Raw genomic sequence first — 21,518 nt, 5'->3', positions numbered from 1 at the left:
GAATGTTTATCATAAGCACTAGAAAGTGTGTCATAGAATTTTTGCACAACTGCAGGGCGCAAATTTAATGCTCTGTCTCTATCAAGGCCCTCAGCAGTATGCAATACAAGTTCTGGATGCCTTTTTTTAAACCCAAACCACCATGATTTACCAGGAAACCCATCTTTGAATGGGTTTGGCCTCCCTTGACAGATTTGAGCAACTGTTGATTTGAGTTGTATCAACTCTAGCCCATGTCCCAGTTGGGCCATCTCTTTACACCACTCAACCACCTCGGCCTCCTCATCCTCAGTCATAACTGTAAGAGGCCCTCTACGTTTTGAATGAGTCAGTCCATTTATCCAATAATGTATTGACGAGGGAGGAATACCATGTTTTTTTGCAGATGCCCGAACTGAGTATCCATTAAACTCTATGTCGTCAATTGCAACTAACATTTGTTCTTTTGTCCATCCTCTTATAGCACTGATCTTTTTAGTTGAGCTTGCCCCTTGGACTGTTGTTGATGGTGGTTCTGTGGCTGATGGTGTGTTAACATCAGCGGCTGTCACATGGTCATCTTCAACAATGTTCCCTAGTGCATTGCTGGCATCGACATCAGCTGGCCTGTCATCATCAGACGATGTGCATCGCAGCTGCGCACCCCTTGTCACTCTCCTGCCACTTCTCCTTGTACGAGCAGAGTAACTTCCTTTTTCCATAGATGCAACAACCTGTAAAATTATTGCATGCATTTAGACATTAGAATATATGTTAAATTATGCTTTATTACTTCTGCAAAAATTACTTTTCCTCTATTACAAGAAATTATCAACATGTATGTTGCATTTAGACATTTGAATATATGTCAAATTATGCGTTATTAATTCTGCAAAAATACTTTTCCTCTATTACAAGAAATTGTCAACATGTATGTCACTGTTTTCATAATGAGAGCAAATGTTTCACTTTCATAGGGCAGTGTCAGGATATGCGTATACATTAGGATACAGAGCTTGTTACATTAGGATATGCATATACAGTGATTACAGTATATCCATATGTATTACCTTAGGATATGCGTGTAGAGTGAGAACCCCGGGATATCATGTTGTATATTGATTAACTTGTCACCTTTGTATCTTATCTAAGCTTATGACAAGCTATGCAATTAGAACACAGTAGTTACACATGACTCTTTCTAACCATGCTTGTTTACCTAATCACTTGCTTGTCTCATTCTCATTACACTCGACATAAGTAATAGCACAAATATTTTACAAGTAACATCATCTAAAGGTTGAACTATCAGTGTTAACCTAAGAAATACATGTATAGATATGATAAAGTACCTGTATCACAGGTTGGTTATCTCCCTAATAGACTGGATTCAGCTTTAATATACATATAACATATGTAATTATACAGAGCTTTGTTCTAGCTCACTCATAGATAAGGGTGAACTGAAACCATGCTTTGTTCTAGCTCACTCTAGCTCAACGAGGTGAAAAGATATGAAGGCCAATAAGACGGTCATCTGCTATGTTACTTATAATTGTGTTTTCTCATTATCCAAAATCTTACAGTCATCTAATTCAATAAAGAGAAATGGTCATCCGCTCGGGCTTCCATTCTAAGAAACCATTCCTCAGTTCTATGGTCCATTCAACAGTAGTAGAAATTCACTTATTTGCACTCTTTTGACTCAATATCAAAATTTTTGCTTTCTCAATAGCTTCATGCTTCTGAAAATACATGTCTTTCGATTATGTTTCAATGTGATGTCTCAATGATGATTGTCAAGGTCTGAAAATATGTGAAAAATTACTAAGTTTATCAGAGTCATTAAAGTTACAATTCGTTTTTGTTCTATGTTTTAACTCATTCTGCATAGAACCCAAGCCATAATAATCGCTCAATTCCTGTAAGCTAAGGTTCAAGGTTCAATTCTTGTTAGGTAAACAAACTATGACTACAGTACTAGCACGACATACGTAACATTTGTGATATGTAAGTTGCAATCCCTATGAAGCTGATGATCGAATAATTCCTGTAAGCTAACCTTCAATTCCTGTAAGGTAAGCAACCTGTGACGTTGATTAGATGGATACGACTGTATTCAATAGGTTAACTGTATAAGCTAGAACACATACATAAACTCTGTATAAAAAAGGTTAACTGTAACTGTATAGGTTAACTGTCACCACCCTATGGACAGAACTGTAATGTAAGAAATCTGATAAATGAATGGACAGAACTGTAATGTAAGAAATCTGATAAATGAAAACAATGAAAACAGAACTGTAACAGAACTGTAATGTAAGAAATCTGATAAATGAAAACAATGAAAACAGAACTGTAACAGAACTGTAATGTAAGAAATCTGATAAATGAAAACAATGAAAACAGAACTGTAAGAAGAATGAGTTGTAATTCATAAAACTGACTTGAATATATTGGCCACTGTTTTGTGATGTTGTCTTCAAGTTTGCTGAATAGTTTGAAAGCATAAGATGCAACTTCAACAGTGGGTGGACTTCTTTTATAGTTTTGGGGACTTGATTTTAATTGGTGGACATGGATGCACATGGATTGCAATGGCTTCTTTTTGAATGTGTGGTATGGATTTAATTTGCTGTGATCTAATGGTTGGGAATTGTTTATTTGTTGATCCATGTGCTTTGATCTGTTTTAATGAGAAATAGAATGAGTTGGGTGTCATTTATTGCAGTTATTGGGTCTGGGTGTCATTTATTGAACAAAGTGGATTTAATTGTTATTGGGTTGGGTGTCATTTATTGAACAAATTGGATTTAATTGTTGATGGGTTGGGTGTCATTTATTGAACATAGGGTGTTTAGTTGTTGAACAACTCAGCAGTTATGGCTGACATACATTCCTTTTGTTATGTGCAGGTAGGCATATTTATTTGGGATGCAAAGTTGCAGTTCTGATGAGTGGGGGTTGAAGTGACTGTTGTTTTGTACTTCTGGAATAGACCAGTTTGGAAGCCTTTATGGCTCTAGCTGTTTTCTACTTGGGTCAATATGTTTTGCAATATTAAGTAGTAAAATACTATTTATGGACAGTTGTGGGCCCAGTCAATGTATGGGTGATTTTTGGACATAATTTAAAACTTATTTATACATAATGTTATTTATTTCTGTTTAAATTTTGGTTTCAAAAGTCTTAATCACTGGTGGTTTGGTGGGACCAGTATTATATCAACTACTGGTCCCTGCACAATATTAGGAATCTCTCCCCTAGGCAGGGCACTGTCTCCATTTCCCATGGAGATGAGAATCAACCACACCACCTTCGTTTTCTCCATTGTGCCTCCCCACTCTAACCTAGGCGGGCATGGATTATCGTGCTTCATGACGCCCAACATACCTCTCATTGGCGCTTGGGCGGGTTAGTATCTGAGCTTGCTTAACCTCACCAGCAACGGGCAGCCATACAATCACTTGTTCGCAGTGGAGTTCGATACGAAGAAGAATGTAGAGTTCGACGACCCCGACGACAACCACGTCGGTGTGAACATCAACAGTGTCATCTCAGTTGAGGCCAAGACCGTTGGCTATTGGAATGGGCCGCAGTTCAATGGATTCAGCTCAAAAGCGGACACAACATACAGGCCTGGATCGATTACAACCATATTCAAATTAGTTGCCTCAACGTTACCATAACGTTGGCCGGCTTGCCTATACCAGAGAGACCCCTGATATCTCTCAAAATCGATCTGCAGAACATTCTGCAAAAGAATATGTTCGTTGGCTTTTCAGCTTCTAAGGGATTCTCGTCGAAGAGCATTACGTTCTTGAGTGGAGCTTCGCCATCGAAAGCAGGGCACCCCCACTTGATATTCTGAATCTTCCATCGTATGCCAAGAATTCGAAACGTCGGAGAGGGCCATTCATAGTCGGCGCTACGGCGGGCGTTCTGGTTGTCTTCTTGCTGGCAATTGCTGCCGTGTTTCTCAAAAGAGCGAAATACGGAGAAAAGATAGAAGAATGGGAGCAGGAATTCTGGCCCCATAGATTCGCTTACAAGGTGCTCAGCGTCGCCACAAGTGGATTCAGGGAGGCAAATGTTTTGGGACAGGGGTGCTTCGGCAAGGTTTACAGGGGCGTTTTACCCAGCGGCGGCCAGGAAGTTGCCGTAAAATGTATAACTAAGGAGTTCACAGAAGGGATGAAGGGGTTCGTTTCAGAGATCTCAACCATGGGGCGCATGCAGCACTGTAACCTGGTACAGCTCCGGGGGTGGTGTCGGAAGCAGAAGCATCTATTCATTGTTTATGACCACATGCCCAACGGCAGCCTGGATAAACTCATATTCGGGAACCGTCGATGGTCCTGCCGTGGCCTCGGCGATACGCGATCCTGAAGGGCGTGGCGGCGGGTCTGCTGTATCTGCACGAGGAATGGGAGAAGAGGGTCATCCACAGAGACATCAAGTCGAGCAACGTGCTGCTGGATTCGGAGCTCAACGCGCGGCTGGGAGACTTCGGCCTCGCCCGGCTGTATGATCACAGCCAGAACCCGGGGACGACTCGCGTTATGGGAACGCTGGGGTACATAGCGCCGGAGCTGACACGGACGGGGAAGGCTACGCCGAGCTCGGACATGTTCAGCTTTGGCGTTCTGCTGTTGGAAGTGGCGTGCGGGAGGAAGCCCGTGGACTTCGCTACGGACGCCTAACAATTGTTTTTGGTAGAATGTGTGTGGGAGCTGTACGCTCATGCGAATCTATTCGTTGCCGCAGATCCGAAGCTGGGGAAGACTACGATTTGTGCCAGATGGAGATGGTGTTGAAAATGGGGTTGTTATGCTCCCATCTCAAAGGAGAAGGGAGGTCGGGTGTCACGCCCCTACACTTGCGGTAGTCTTCCAACTGCTTATAGGGAGGTGTGGCACCACCGAACGCTTTCTTTTCACCAATACTAACATTCGTGGACTACGCCTACTTTCCCATTAACATTACTTAGCTTGTGTTTCGCAACCAAGTAAACATGCAATTATCCTTTATACTTAATGAAGCCCATACTCATTCATTATCCATAGCAATTATAACAACAGCACAACAATTGCAACAAGTATAAAGGGGAGGGGCAACTCCCCGTAATGTGAGTATGCCCGATAATATATTAAGAATATTAGTTTACAACATACAAGCATGTCTTGGCCGAACCAAGTCTCACACTTAACCAAATTTACAAAGAGAGGCAACCTTGCCTTTTACAACAGTCTTGTGCACCTCTTGCACAAAGGACGGTGCTCACCCGAGCCACCTAAAATCCCATGCCAAGTCCTACACCAAAACCTGCACATCCGCACTAACCCGGGCACACCTTGCCCAACCCACAACCGGTTCCAAGAGACCTTTCAAGTGCTCCTTTAAGACCTGCGCATGAGGTATGCGCATTACCCCTTAAATCTGCGCACTCTTTACCTCTCTACCTTGTGCGTATCTCCAAGTGCAAAGTTGAGTGTCCAAATGACATCAACGCATGTGTTATATATATGTTTCTTAACGTGGGGCCATTATGGGTGGTGGCACTCCAGCCGACCCCCAAACCATGGCAAACACGCCCACAAGGCACTCCTTTATGAGTCGGCTTTGCCTCAACGCAAGACTCTTCCAAACCGTCGTATAAAGGTTCCAACACTTCATCGCATTTCCAAAGTGTCGCACTCGTTCACGGTTTCGTCGCATTTCAGCTCGTATGATCGTCGCATTTTCTCCGCACATTGTCGCACGCCCGCCTCGTCGTGCGCCCGCGTGCCAATCGCCCGGAGGCCTTACATCCTCCTCCACCTGAAATAGTTGTCATCCTCGACAACATACCATCCTGGTAGCCATCCACCAAGATCATCATCATCCATGATGTCGACCTCTCCACATAAGGCAAACATTCCTGCAACATATGTAGAGCCTCATCTCCATCATGCCTCGACTTAGTGACCAACTACCACCAAGCTCACCATACCAAGGTATGCACCTCAACGGTATGCACTCCATCAGATATCATCTCGATCCATGATCATTGACCCCTCTGCCACAATCTCCACTGCAACATCTCGTGTCGACCTCATCATGTGTCCCTATGTGAACCTCTGCCATGATACTCCAACTTAATGCTAACACATCTCTGCCCACTGCATGCCCTCATGTCTCGAACTAGTCGGGTGATCAGTCCAACTATCACGCTCAAACCATGAGAGTGAACATCCTCATGCCATCATCAGTTGTTCCTCAAACATCTGTCACATCCTTGACTCATCAAGAATCTATCTCCATAATCCATGCTCAGGTCCATGGAACTCCATCCATCTCATCTGCAACATGTTGTCCATGATGTTTGGTGTCAATGTGCTACATGAAATCAGCCACATCTATCCCAACATCATCATCTATGTGTGTGCCTCCTCAATGTGAAGAGACCATCTCATCAAACCGACTCTCGATGTGCCACATCTAGGTCCATGAAGCAATCCTTCATCATATCTACAATGTGCCATCCCTCAAGTCTGCCATAGAAACAAGTATGCACTTGTCTCATCTATCCATGTGTCAAAGTAGTTGAGTCTCGGCTCAACCCATGCCCAAGTCAAGGCATCATCATCATCGTAACTCCATCACTTCAAAAGTGTCTCATATCGATCCTCCACATCAAGTCACTCTTCCAAGCCATGCCCATACATGTACTTTGGAAGTATGCATCCCATACCGAATCAAAGTCTCTGACCTCAGCTTCTCAATGCATCAGATCCTCTAATTCCACCATATATAAAGTCCCTAAAAATCACAACAATCTCATGTCATCATGAGCTCCATAATCAGCTCACAACTCCATCCAAGTCCATGGTCTTGTTGTACAAGAGTGCACAACCTCTCCATCAACTCATAAGTAATAAGTCTCCATGTCACACTAGCAAATCCATCCGCACAACATCCCTGCCTTGGCACTCTTCCTTGGATGTCCATGACACCTCTACAAGTGCTCCCACACAATGTCCCTGCATAAGACTGCCATGCTCCATGCCTCCAACCTGATGTCCATGACTAAGTTGCCCATGTAGTCCAACCAAATAGACTCATCACAACCATCGGTCATCCTTATCCAAGTCTACAATCTTCAGTTTAGTGAACTCGGTCACCCAACCATATCATCATGTCATGAGTCCTTCCATCATAGCTCCTCCACCAAAGTGTCCACCAAGACTATCTCTTGGTCTCGGCCATGAGAAGTCCACCCAAGCATCATCATACCCAAGTGTGTGCCCTCCTCAATCTGTCCATGAGTCATGCCAGACACTTAGCCAATTCTCCATGTGGCTAAAGCATGACCCAATTATCCACAACGATCATCAAGTTCCTCCCTTGTCAAGGGCCTTTGTACCTTCTACCATAAGGTCACAAACAACCCCAACAAGTCCTGCAACAATCGACAATCCTTGTTCCTCCATACAAGGTCTCATCCTAGTCATCCATGGTAAGATCCTCCCTAGCATTGGCAAACTGGCTTTGCCTCTCCCTGCATATGGTCCATCCACCAAATGCCCAAATGAAACACAAGTATCAATACTTACTTCATCATCTTGAGGTTCCTCCATATGAGTATCCTCATTCATCCATGTCCACAAACTACACGATCCTGGTCCAACTTGATCATCCTCAAGTTCATCCTCCATCATGGTCATGTCTGCAACATTTTCAACTATCACGGCTTCCTCTTCCTTTTTAACACAATCTGCAACTTCATCTTGCTCCATTGTCCAACCAAGTTGATGAAGCTCGTCTTCAACATTCTTTTCCAAGACTGCAAGCTTCTCTCAAATCCGGGGATTCTCTTCTTTCAACCGCTTCAACCTGTATAAGGTAAGCAAGAGCTTCCCTTCACCTTCTCCCAAACTTGCCATGCCTTGTCGTTCAGCTTGGTCCAAGCACTAGGCTTCACCTCTGCTAAACCTGCTTCCACTGTCACGAGCAACCTTGCTCAAACCGAGTCTTGAAACTACCTTCAAATGTTTCAACACCTGAACCTTGTTCAAGCCTCAGTATCACCTGTCATCAACTTCCAAGTGTATGCACACTTGCTTCACCCAGCGTCCTGCAAGACTTCTCCAAGCCTTCAAACCTGCTCACCAGCTCCAACCGGGCTCTGATACCAACTGTCACGCCCCTACACCTGCGGTAGTCTTCCAACCGCTTATAGGGAGGTGTGGCACCACCGAACGCTTTCTTTTCACCAATACTAACATTCGTGGACTACGCCTACTTTCCCATTAACATTACTTAGTTTGTGTTTCGCAACCAAGTAAACATGCAATTATCCTTTATACTTAATGAAGCCCATACTCATTCATTATCCATATCAATTATAACAACAGCACAACAATTGCAACAAGTATAAAGGGGAGGGGCAACTCCCCGTAATGTGAGTCTGCCCGATAATATATTAAGAATATCAGTTACAACATACAAGCGTGTCTTGGCCGAACCAAGTCTCACACTTAACCAAATTTACAAAGAGAGGCAACCCTGCCTTTTACAATGGTCTTGTGCACCTCTTGCACAAAGGACAATGCTCACCCGAGCCACCTAAAATCCTATGCCAAGTCTTACACCAAAACCTGCACATCCGCACTAACCCGGACACACCTTGCCCAATCCACAACCGGTTCCAAGAGACCTTTCAAGTGCTCCTTTAAGACCTGCGCATGAGGTATGCGCATTACCCCTTAAATCTGCGCACTCTTTACCTCTCTACCTTGTGCGTATCTCCAAGTGCAAAGTTGAGTGTCCAAATGACATCAACGCATGTGTTATATATATGTTTCTTAACGTGGGGCCATTATGGGTGGTGGCACTCCAGCCAACCCCCAAACCATGGCAAACACGCCCACAAGGCACTCCTTTATGGGTCGGCCTTGCCTCAACGCAAGACTCTTCCAAACTGTCGTATAAAGGTTCAACACTTCATCGCATTTCCAAAGTGTCGCACTCATTCACGGTTTCGTCGCATTCCAGCTCGTATGATCGTCGCATTTTCTTCGCACATTGTCGCACGCCCGTTCGTCGCGCGCCCGTCGTGCGCCCACGCGCCAATCGCCCGGAGGCCTTACACCTGGGATTCGACAGGTGCGTCAAATACTGGAAGGTGAAGCTCCTCTTCCTGATGATGTCCATTTGGCTTCGGTTAAAATGGGTTTATAGCATAGTTACCAAGTTGGAATTCCTTAAAATTTAATAGGAAAAAATTGAGAGTAGATATCTACAAATATTTAAATATATTGTTTTTCTAATATTTTAAAATTTTTGAAATATATAAATGTCTATTATGAATTTAATATGAAAAAATTGAGAGTAGATATCTACAAATATTTTTAAATATATTGTTTTTCTAATATTTTAAAATTTTTGAAATATATAAATGTCTATTATTTTCCAATAACATTAATCTAATCAAATCAAATTCTTTAGTATAACTATTAACAACAACATTTATTATTCTATATAATACAAATTTTAAATATTATAATGGAATATTTATTCAAATTTTCTTGTATTTAAATTTAATGAATATATAATATATATTTTTGTTATATTAGATATTCTAAATAATCTATTTATCACTTTCTTTAGCTTTTTACAGATTTTATTAACAACCTTTACTTAAAAAAATATACTTCCTAAAATGTCATAGATTAAAAGTGAACCAGCGTTACCACCTATTAACAACTTTGCATTAACAGCCTTGCTAAAAAAATACTTCCTAAAATGTCATATATTAAAAGCGAACCAGCGTTACCATTCATTAAGACTTCACCTGCCATCTCACAGGTCTTGGAAACTTGGAGATTAAAAAAGCAACCATTAGCAACCTTGCTAAAAAATATACTTCCTAAGATCTGATCGATCAACTTTACCATTCATTAAGACTTCAGTCATTCAAATCTAAGTTCGTTAATGGAAAGTTGAATATGACAATGGTTAGTTGTATGCAGTTTTATGGACGCGATTTTAACGGTTAGCTGTATGCATTTTTATGGAGACAAAAGGGTTTTTGAAGAGAAGATGAGCGACCTGGAAAACTGTCGTTCGCTGTTATCAGATATAAACTGAATCGGCTGTGCGGAAAACTGTTGTGCTCCATAAAATTGCATAAGCTAACCGTTAAAATCCCATCCATAAAACTGCATACAACTAACCGTTATCATATTCAACTTTCCATTAACGAACTTAGATTTGATGGACATCAGAGCAACTTTCCCAGGGCAGTGAGATGACAAGTTAAGTCTTAATGAATGGTAAATCTGATCGATGAGATTTTAGGAAGTATATTTTTTTTAGGAAGGTTGTTAATGGTTTGCTTTTTAATCTCTAAGTTTCCAAGACGTGTGAGATGGCAGGTGAAGTCTTAATGAATGGTAAAGCTGGTTCGCTTTTAATCTATGACATTTTAGGAAGTATATTTTTAGCAAGGTTGTTAATAGCTGGTTTTTTAATCTATGACATTTTAGGAAGTATATTTTTTTAGCAAGGTTGTTAATAGCTAGTTTTTTAATTGATGAGATTTTAGGAAGTATTTTTTTTAAGTAAAGTTGTTAATAAAATCTGTAGGAAGTGATAAATAAATTATTTAGAATACTTAATATAACAAAAATATGTGTTATATATTCATTAAATTTAAATACAAGAAAATTTGAGTAAATATTAAATTATAATATTTAAAGTTTGTATTATATAGAATAATAAATGTTGTTGTTAATAGTTATAGTAAAGAATTTGATTTGATTAGATTAATGTTATTGGAAAATAATAGACATTTGTATATTTCAAAAATTTTAAAATATTGGAAAAATAATATATTTAAATATTTGTAGATGTCTACTCTTGAATTTTTTCCGTATTAAATTTTAAGCAATTGAATTTTTTTTGTATCTAATCGAATTCGAATTCGAACTTGGTAACTATGGTTCAAACGCTAGTGTAAAAGTTCCATCAGCTAATGGTAGGATGTTCTGTTGTCTTTCTTTCCATTCAGGTTCATTCATGTTTTAGGTTATAACATGTTTATTTGTAATGTGATTATCTGTAAGATGATTAATTTATATTGACTCTTTAGTGGTAGTGGCAGTGGAAATAGTTAGTATTAGATTGGTGTAGTGAATAGTTTAAAAAATGTTTTAATAAGAATAAAATGTGTAATGAGTGGTATGATTTTGTTTAATTTAAATAGAATGTTTGACAATTAATAAAATTAATAGATAGGGAAAGTGAATTTTGGAATTTAAGTGGTGATTATTTTTGGTAATTTTTTTAATAAAGTCATTATTTATATTCAAGATCTTTCTTTTCAGATATATAGTTAAGTCATATTTTCAAGCAAATTTATTATTTGTATTAGTATATCTTTAAGACAAAATATTTTCATGTTTTTAGATTAAGCAACTTCAAGGATGATTATATGGTTAATTTAGATGAATGTTAAATAAGGGTGAACTTTGGTCGCAGGAAGAAAGAGGTAGATGCTTTAGAAATTTTGGATTTTGTTTGGTTCGTATTGACTAATGCACAAATATAATACTCTAGATATTGTAATATTTTATTTGAAATCTTTTAAAGTTATAATTTCATCAATTATTGTTGATAAATACTCTATTCAAACCATGTCCATTGGTTTCAATTTATGAAAATCATAAATATATGAACTTCAATATCTTTCAATTTATGAAAATCATACATATCTGAACTTCAATATCCTTCAATGTTATAAGTATTCTCAGCTATTAAAAAAAATCACCAATAAATATAGTTAAATAAAATATACATATAATTACGAACAATATTATAAAATAGTGCAATAATGTAATATTAATTTAAATTAATCCATTTTCAAATTATTATAGATCAAATAATTTATTAACAATATTATAAAATATTGAAATAATATAATAGTAATTTAAATTAATCCATTTTCAAATTATTATATATCAAATAATTTATTTTGCTTTCATATTTTACCTTTATTTGTTTCAAAGTCCTTAATGGTATGTTTCAATGTAACAAATTATGAACCCCATAGTGAATAATCTTGCCAAATTTTTAATGTTTTCAGAACATTTGTGTCAATTAAACTCTCATGCATTTATAACAATTGATAGCTATAAGTGCCACGACAGTTTAGACTATTTGTGAAGTCTTACGCATTTGATTTGATTATGGTGTGCTATTTCGTGAAGTTTTTAAGCATTTGATTTGATTGTGGTGTGTTAGTGCAGAAGTTTAAAGAATATAGTTTAATGGTTATGTATGGAGGTTTGATCCTCATAAATTTTATGGTATATTTTTAGGTAAGACTATGTACACCCAAAAATTGGTTCGAATAAAATTTTTCCAATTAAAAAAAATGTATCACTAAATTTACTAGTGATTACATATTAATCCAAATATTCAAAATAAATTTGTTTAGATGTTTAATTGTAAAATCTAATTTTATTATTAAATTTAGTAATAAAATTTGTGATCAAATTTGTAATTTTTCATTTATTAAAATGAGTTTAAAATAAATAAATTTAAATTTAGTATTTGAAGTAATTTTTAACCTTTTTCCCAAAAATATTTTCTAATTATTCAAAAAGAAATTGAAATAAGTTTAAACATTTCATAATTAGATTGCTTCATAAACAATCCAAATCTCACTTAGATGCAGTGAATATTGTGGAACTTTTGAAAGCCATCTTTTTTTTTTCAAAAAGAAAAAGCATAATTGTATTATATTGAGACTATATAAAAGATCCAGATAATACATTGTCTAGCTTTTGAAGCTAGAAAGTCTATATCATAAGGAACAAAAACTAGAGGAAGAGACCCTCTATGAAGGAAGAGGCGATTTGTGCTGCTGCACATCAAAAACAGATCCAAGTTGATTATACACCACATGCAGATTCTGGGATGAATTCAGAGATTGTTTAAAATCATACATATACCATACATATGCCAAGATAAAACAAAAGGGATGACAATAGCAGACCTGGAGATGAAGAAAGTAGATTAAAAGCCAGGGATAGAGAAGTCTTGTATGACAAAGGATTCCTTGCCAAATATTACCTTCATGGTCCAGGTACCTGGTTCTAGAAGAAGACCATCCTTTGACAGGCAATCTGCTTGCTGGTTCTGAGCCCTCAAAATATGATGAATGGAGCAATCTTTCATAAGTCCCCAAAAAAACATAATCATGTCCATCCAGCCAGCGAGGTGTGGGCTCCTGATATGGCATTTTCCTTTGACATGATCAATCATGGTCTTGGAGTCTCCAAAAATTGAAATGGGTTGTATATCAAAAAAATACAAAAAGTAAGGAGACCCGCAAGGGCCCTCACCTCAGCCATGCTATTAGTGCCCTTTCCTGCATTCCATGAAATACAATATTGAAGATTCTCGTCCATAATAATGTGTAACCTGCAGCCACAAGAGTTTTGTTGAGCAGCACCATCAAAAAACGCCCTTGGGGTCCTAGAGAGATAATCTTCTTGCACATTTCTGTTGACAGTTTTTTATTTGGGTTGCTTTTTCGGAACGGAATCGTAGATGGATATGATATGTAGTAGAATATCCTTGAGAGGCTCTTTCACTTCTTTGAAAAAAATTCTATTCCTCCACCTCCATGCACACCATAGGACAATAATAATGAAAGATCTCCATGAATCTCTCTACCCACACCACCATTCAAACGCTGCATGCGTTGAAGCATGAGAAACAAGAGGAAAGGCATATAATATTGCCAAATCATGCCATATTTGCCGAATAGATTGGCATTGAAAGAACATATGAAAATTGGTTTCCTCATCTGATTCGCACATAAGGCACCTGCTCGGCCCATGCCATTTCATTTTCTTTAGATTCTCCAAGGATAGATTTTTGTTGTGGAACACCAGCCACGAGAAGTATAATAATTTGGGAGAGCATCCATTTTTCCAAAAAGCTTATGGGAATTTAGGATTGGGATGCATGGTCTTTAAACCAATCAGATCTGTATAAATATCCTTTACGCAAACCTGTGTATTTGCTTTGGCACCTTCCAAATTAGATAATCATGCGACCTGGACAGATGAAAACTGCAGCTTCTCAAGACATCCCTAACATCGTTCCATTTCCTTGCCATAAACTCTGACATGCCAAGATCAAAGTCCTCTTTCCATAGAGGAAGTGGGCCTTGCCATCCTGCTATAAGCTTATCCCACGTAAAAAAGCCTTTGCAATGGAAGAAGATTAGAAGCCTTTCGGGAATGGAAATTCTCTCTCGCTCGCACATGATGGGGTCTGTCCCAATGAGGATTTTGCTGCTAGATTCTAAGCACCATTGTAGATTCTTTAGGAAATATTGCTCAATTTTACGAAAACTGAGCCATATAGCTGACCCATACTTGGCTCCGATCCTTCCTAATCTGAACTAATATTCCATGTCTTTGCCTTTCATTTATTTCTTTTTTATAGTAATGCTCCACGGCCCTTCCCCGAAAATGCCTCTCAACAGTGATTTACACAGAAGTGATTTCCCAAAAACCCTCAAATCCAATAATCCCCATCCTCCTAAATTCTTCGACATAGATATCTTTTCCATTCTAGAAAGATGATATTTTCCCTGTTCCGATTTGCCGCCCCATATAAAGTTTGCAGTTATCTTGTTCATTTTCCGGATGATACTTGTAGGGAGGAAGAAAATGTGTGCCCAATACACAGCAAGTTGAGTTAAAACTGCTTGAGTTAGAACAATTCTTCCTGCCAGTGATAGACACTTGTATTCCCAGGCAGAAATCTTTTTATAGTATCTATCAATTAGCCATTGCCAATCTTCTTTAGAGTAACCCTTGGCCTTTAGCTGAAAACCCAAATATTTTAATCCTTCCTTGATTGACCTCGTCTCTACCCCAAACAGCACAGAAATCCATTCCACTGTTTCTATATTGGCGTCATTGTGGAATAGAATGGATTTAGATTTGTTTATTTGTAATCCAGTAGCACTCTGGAACCTATTTAGAATGTCATTGAGACATATCCACGAGATCCTGCATAGCATTGCAAAAATGAGCACATCGTCGACAAATAAGTTGTGCGAGATGTAGTTGTTCCTGCAAATCTTCACTGGCCTGCATCTGTTTTCAGAAACTGCCTTATTAATATGAAGGCTTAGAGAGTTCATTGCTAGGATGAACAGCAGAGGAGAGAGAGGGCATCCTTGACGCAACCCCCTCTCTGCTGGGAAAAAAGGAGAAGGGATCCCATTTATGATGACAGCATAGTTCACATTCTCTACACATGCCATGAGCCAGTTTATGACATTTGATTTCAGGCCGATCTTAGCTAATAAGCATCTAATGAACCCCCAGTCTAAGCAGTCAAAAGCTTTTTGTAAATCAATTTTCAAAATGGCAGCTTCAGATTTATTTGAGAGCATGGAAAACAGGGTTTCTTGAGTGTTGGCTACTGCATCCAATATATTCCTTCCCTTTAAAAAAGCATGTTGATCCTTTGTTAAAGAGTTGGCTAAGGTCGCTTTTATCCTTTTAGCAATAATTTTTGTGATGATTTTGAAAGTTATATTGCATAATGAGATCGGCCTAAAATCTTTAAAAGAGTCTGCTTCCAATTTCTTTGGGATAAGAGCTATCTGCGTGGAGGATGTAATCTGATGAATGCTGCCTGAGATTCTTGCTGCTTCAACCATCCTCAACAAATCTAGTTTGATGATATCAAAGAAGTGGATAAAGAATTCTATTGTCCAGCCATCCGGGCCAGGACATTTATCCTTCTTGAAGGCCTTCATAACTCCTAGAAGCTCTTCCTCTGTTATGGGCTGGAACAGGAGCTCATTTTTTTCATCATCAAACATTTGAGGGACTAGATCGATACCCCATAAGATATCTTGAAAACTGCAATTATCCCTTCTTTTATATTGGTTTTTAAAATGTCTCACGACTTCCTTTGAGATTTCTTGTTGTGAGAAGAGGAAGCCCCCTTGACCATCACTTATTTTCCATATGGAATTTCTCTCACGCCTGGAATTTGCATACTTATGGAAAAATTTAGTGTTTCTGTCACCTTCTTTGAGCCAAATCGCCCTGCTCTTTAGTCTCCATGAGACTTCTTCCTGCTTCAGTAAATTTTGTTTTTTCCTTTCTAGCTCATTTCGGCGACATTTCATGCTAAAAGGAAGTGAGTTGGCATCCGAAACCTTGGATATACTGTCCAGTTCCTTCTGTATTTCTTGAAGGGCCAATCTGTCCGCCTGTTTCTTTTTGTATTGCCATTCTTTGACCACTTTCTTCATAGTGGACAACTTGTCTCTAAATGCCATAAAAGGGGGGGTCGTGTTTTTTACAGATAAATCCTTCCATGTTTTTGTTATTAATTCATTGAAGTCTGGATCCTCTAAGCATAATTTGTTGAATTTAAATGGGTAGCCATTCCTAAACCCCTTTTCTCTCCAGCTGAGAGAAATCGGCCTGTGGTCGGATATGTATACATTCTCAATGGATGAGAATGGCATGCCCATTTTATCAAGAACGCTGACATGTACAATAAACCAATCTATCCTTTTTGCAATATAGGCTTCCTCTATTCTTCCATTTTCCCACTTAGGCATCATTTTGGGAGGAGTGACATCTACAAGATTTCTGTGCAAGAGTTCATACTTTATTCGATCTGCGAGCGGGTCTCTCTTCCTGCAATTTCCCCATCATTCCTCTGAGCTTAGAGTAATGTTTAGATCGCCTGCAATCATTAATGAGTCAATGTCAAAGATTTCTGAAGCAAAAAATTTATCCCAGAAAGGAGTCCTGTTCTTATAAGGGGCATAAATGTTCAAGATATTAATGGAACAGTCATTTCCTCTGATAAATGCTGAGATGAGAATGCCTGCAAAGCATTTATAAGCCTTAGCTCTGATCCAATAAGGATCCCACAAAACCGCCAGTCCTCTCGAAAGTCCCTTGGCTTCCGAGGCTGCCATATGCCATGAGGGGAACATTTTTCTAAAATAGGAAATGGACACATGTTTGTTATGCATGGTTTCTTGTACTAAAATGATTTTTGGCTTGACTGAATAGAAGAGATTTTTAAGCGCCAAAAATTTTAGGTCTGTTCCCAGACCTCTGATATTCATAGATATGATGAAGGTCATTTGGGGGGTTGTCCAGCCACGCTTGCTCTAAGAGGCTGAGTCTCTGACATGTCAATGATGGGAACGTCGACAAGGGACAGGTTTCTCACTCCTCTGTCCGCATCTTTTGTCCGCCCCCGATAATGTCTACTTCCACCATTGTTTTTCTTTCTTACTGTTATATTTTTTGCAGAATTCGGGCTAATGAGAGGAGGCGAGGGTTTACGTGGTTTATGGATGGTTAAGGGTTCCAACTCAAGAGATTTCTTGCTTAGAAGAAAATCTAAATCGCTGTCATATAAATTTGTTGGAGATGAAACAGGGGAATTTAAAGGGGTGGCAGATACGATCGGCTCTTTGCCTTTCGTGGATGGAATATAGATCTTTTTGGGCGTAGGCGAAGATGATGAAATGAGAATGGATTGGGAGCCCACAGTAAAATCCTTGAAAGGCTTGGGGATCGGAGGGGGAGGAGGTATTGCTATGTCGTCATTTGGTTCCGGGGGAGGCGGACAGAGGATAGGTTGAATCTCTTTATCAGCTTTGAAACCAGTCCTAGACGAGCTTTCAGGCCTGCTACCATGGCTCTGAGAAAGGTCTTGAGAGAGGTACTGAGGAGATTGATTTATTCTGTTTTCCATTTTATTATAATTTTGCAGAGCATCCAGTTCTGTCGGAGACAAGCTGGTTGTAGGAGAAAGCTTCTCCTTTCCAGTAGTCAAGGGAGAGTCCGCCCGGAGCTTTTCATGATACCCTCTGCTTTTAAGTTTCGGGCGCCGAGAGCAATTTTTAATTAGGTGTCCTGTCTTATGACAAGAAGAACATCTAAAGGGTATGCCCTAAAAATCCAGCCTTTGTTTTATTTTTATATCCCTCCAGGAAATCTCTATGTGGTTGGGAAACCCTCCCCTATAGGCCTTTTCAATAAGAATCCATGCTATGTGCTTTTCTTTTTCCCCAAGACACCTTGGGTCAACGTAGACAAATCTTCCAGTGGAATTACCTATCTCTGTTAGAGTCTCCTTAGACCACATATCCAGGGGAAGGTTTGGGAGTTTGACCCAGATCAAGTTATTCGAAGGGGTATTTTTCAGAGGGTTGTACCTGATATACCATCTGTAAAGAGCAAGGAAGCTCCTTCTGTGAACCCAAGGGCGCGTCTGAATGGATTCTACATCACTGGCGCTTAAAAAATGAAAGCAATACCACTCCTTCATAAGATTTGAAACAATGGGGAGGTATCCAATCAACGGTTTCCACTGAACCTCAAGCCATTTTCTCATCGTGGCATCATCCATTTCTGGAAAGTGCCATCTGCCCACTAAGGCAAGCTCCTGGAGGCTTTCTATACGCTCAGTCAGGTGGACGCTGTCCAATTTTATAGCAGCAGGCGGTGGGGTGGTTTTGACAGGATTTCGAGCCTTGTTATAGCAGCTTGCGTGTTCACGCAGAACCTTATCCTTCTGTTGGAAACCACATTTCTTATTGACCTCCCCTAATGGGTGCTCTCTTTGTGACCGTTCCCTATCCTTATCAGCACCAGGCATTGATGATTGGACAACCACGTCATCCAAAGTAGATTGCCATCCTCCAGATAACGTGGCATCTCCCCATTCCTTCTCGGCCTGTATTGCTACCTGTATCATGGCCTCCGTGGCCGATGCATCTGACCCACACTCCATGCGCCTCCAATAACTTCCCCTTGGCTTGAATGTAGGATCTTTTGTCCTAGTTAGATTTTCGAATCGGGACTTTATACCAGGAATAAATGATCAGCTGTTCGATCACTAAATGTAAAGCTTGGATGAGTTAATGCCAAATGAGGGAAAAAGACTCTTCTGACAATGAATTTGACAACCAAAAGACTCAGGAAAGAATATCTTAAATTTCAAGAGGGGCTTGGATCCAGGATTAGCCCGTCGTCCAAGGATAATAACTAAGGGTAAGATTTCCGAATTGGGAGATTGTACCAGAAATAATTATGCAGCTGGCTGAGCACTGAACATAAGACCCGGGTCAGGTAATGCTAGAGGAGGGAATTTATGACTCTTCTAATGGAGGTCTCACTATTCGAGAGGAGCTCGGAAATAGATATAGCCAGTTGTCTAAGGCTAATAATTAAGGATTACTACATCAGATGATGCGAGATGACTGAGCCTAAATTCATTTATCACCTTTGGTACTTCATCCCAAAACCCGATGAAAAGCTGGATTTAGACCCTCATAATCCGGCCCCGTGAAGTGGGATTTCCGGCCCTGAAAACTAGGGATACTATTTTGGTGGGAAGAGTTCAGAAGCAGGCTCGCGAGCTATGGCAAAACAGGCTCTATCAAGTATTCTGCCAAGGCTTGCAGAAATAATTTTCAGTTTCTCTCATATTTTCAACCGGATGATGAATCTTAGCAGACTATGCAACAACAATAAGTTTCAAAAATGCACCACCAGTCACCTATCTTTTTTCAAAAATTTGAATAGGGCTTATAAAGCACTACAGATTTCTTCAATTTGTGTATTATTACCCAGAACATGCTGAATAAGACTATACTCTGAGCAGAGAGATTTAAAACATTCTGAAACTAAAAATGGCCGAATTATAATTCAAACTTTCGTCCCATTTTTATATTTTTTAAAGCATCCAAGCAGGGAAAACTTTAGATTAACAAAATCACTGTGACTGTGCAAAGCTATAATTCAGTCGTAGAACTAACTCCCAAAAGCTAAAAAGAGACGAAGGAAACTATAATAGCAGAGAGTCTGATCTAGTTCAGACATAAAAACTACATCCCAGAAGCTTAAAAGAGACGAAGGAAGCTATAAAAACAGAGAGTCTGAACTTTTTCCAGGCGCCTGCGGAGGGGAGCGCGTCTTTGATCCTCCAGCAAAACCAAAACCAGAGTGAAAACACCGAAGCTAGGGGCAGGAGAGTGAAAAAAAACTGCCAGGTTGAGAAAACTGGCCAAATTTTTCTTCCCTACCACAAAACCAGGTTTTATAGTAACTTCAATGGACTCGAGGCCGGAGAGAAATGGAGTGAGTGTGTCAGTCAATAGTTTAGCATGAAAGGTTATAGAGTCGTCTAATGATAGGTAGCTATGGAGAGAAGCACGTCGAGCAGCAGACATGCATGGGTGTTCAGTAAAAACTACCGGGGTAAAAGCGTGGCGGTAAAAAACGCTAGCTAGACATGCATTGGCTCCTTACATACCTGCTTGGCATTGATAGGCTGTGAAAGCATGGCTGTGGTGACCTGGTTGGTTGCTTTCAGCAAACGGCTCCGCTCGCCACCCCCATTCAATGACTTTTGAAAGCCATCTTTACCTTGTAGTCTTCTGGAATTTATCTTACTCAAGCTTTTGAGGCCCCATCCATCGCCAGCCTTGGAGAATATCAACTGCTAACGTCTCCCTCTCCGTCCACAGGTAGAATAAACTGTGATGTTCAGAGTTTAGTTAGCTTTTTCGATCAATGAGCTTCAGGCCCCGCTCAGACTAATTAACGAGTCTAAGATTTTGTAGGGCGTTTCCCTTTACCGCGTGCCTTCCAGACATGTTGGCTCACTCAAGGAATTGGCTGGAGTTTGATGTACTTTTTTCGATGCGTTAACTTTAAGCCTTGCATTTTTTGTTTAATTAATTAATGACAAAATGTTTTGACTATGACTACAAAGCACTATTTTTTTAATTTGGAGCAAGATCTTGAGTATCAAGATATTCGAATCGACTTTTGCTTTTTGAATTTAAAATTGATTTTGAATAAAATGGATTTTTTTTAATATTTTGATTATGTAATTTTTACAAATTATATTTACAATTTCAACTTATTTTTATCCCATTTTAATTTTAAAAAAATGATTAAAAGGCCCAAAAAAACACCTCCCATTATAAAACATTTAGTAATCTATATAAATATATTATCATACATAAAACAAAGTCAAATAAGTCAATGTTAGCAAAATCAAGTCAATCAGATAAGTCAATGTTAGCAAAATCAAGTCAATATGAAATGGGGACGAACTGTATAAATATATTATCATACATAAAAACAAAGTCAAATAAGTCAATGTTAGCAAAATCAAGTCAATATGAAATGGGGACGAACTGTAGAGATATGGAAAATAGGTTGATATATGGAAAATAGGTTGATATATGAAGATTTTTTAAAAAATTATATTGAAAATATTAATATTTTTAATGTGATTTTTTCCAAAATTTTTATATATCAACTAGTTATAGATCACACAAACTTAAATTCGAACATACGGAACAAGTTATAGGTCACAGAAACTTGAATTCAAACCTGCAGAGAAATTCACAGAAAAAATGTAGAGAAATTTACGACTGAAAAAATGTAGAGAAATTTACGACTGTG

General features: G+C 39.0%; 1 pseudogene; it reads left to right on the top strand.

Annotated features, from left to right (window-relative positions):
* Positions 1 to 3,356: 3,356 nt before the first annotated feature.
* On the top strand, positions 3,357 to 11,572 carry LOC149161441 (L-type lectin-domain containing receptor kinase V.9-like; annotated as a pseudogene).
* The last annotated feature ends 9,946 nt before the right edge of the window (positions 11,573 to 21,518 follow it).

Source organism: Pinus tabuliformis, chromosome 5_2, assembly GCF_031772625.1.
Source record: "Pinus tabuliformis cultivar Carrire ecotype Pingquan chromosome 5_2, CPIR1, whole genome shotgun sequence".
In the NCBI taxonomy this organism is placed as follows: domain Eukaryota; kingdom Viridiplantae; phylum Streptophyta; class Pinopsida; order Pinales; family Pinaceae; genus Pinus; species Pinus tabuliformis.
The sequence above is the reverse complement of the archived record's forward strand: the minus strand, read 5'-3'. Positions and strand labels throughout refer to the sequence as shown.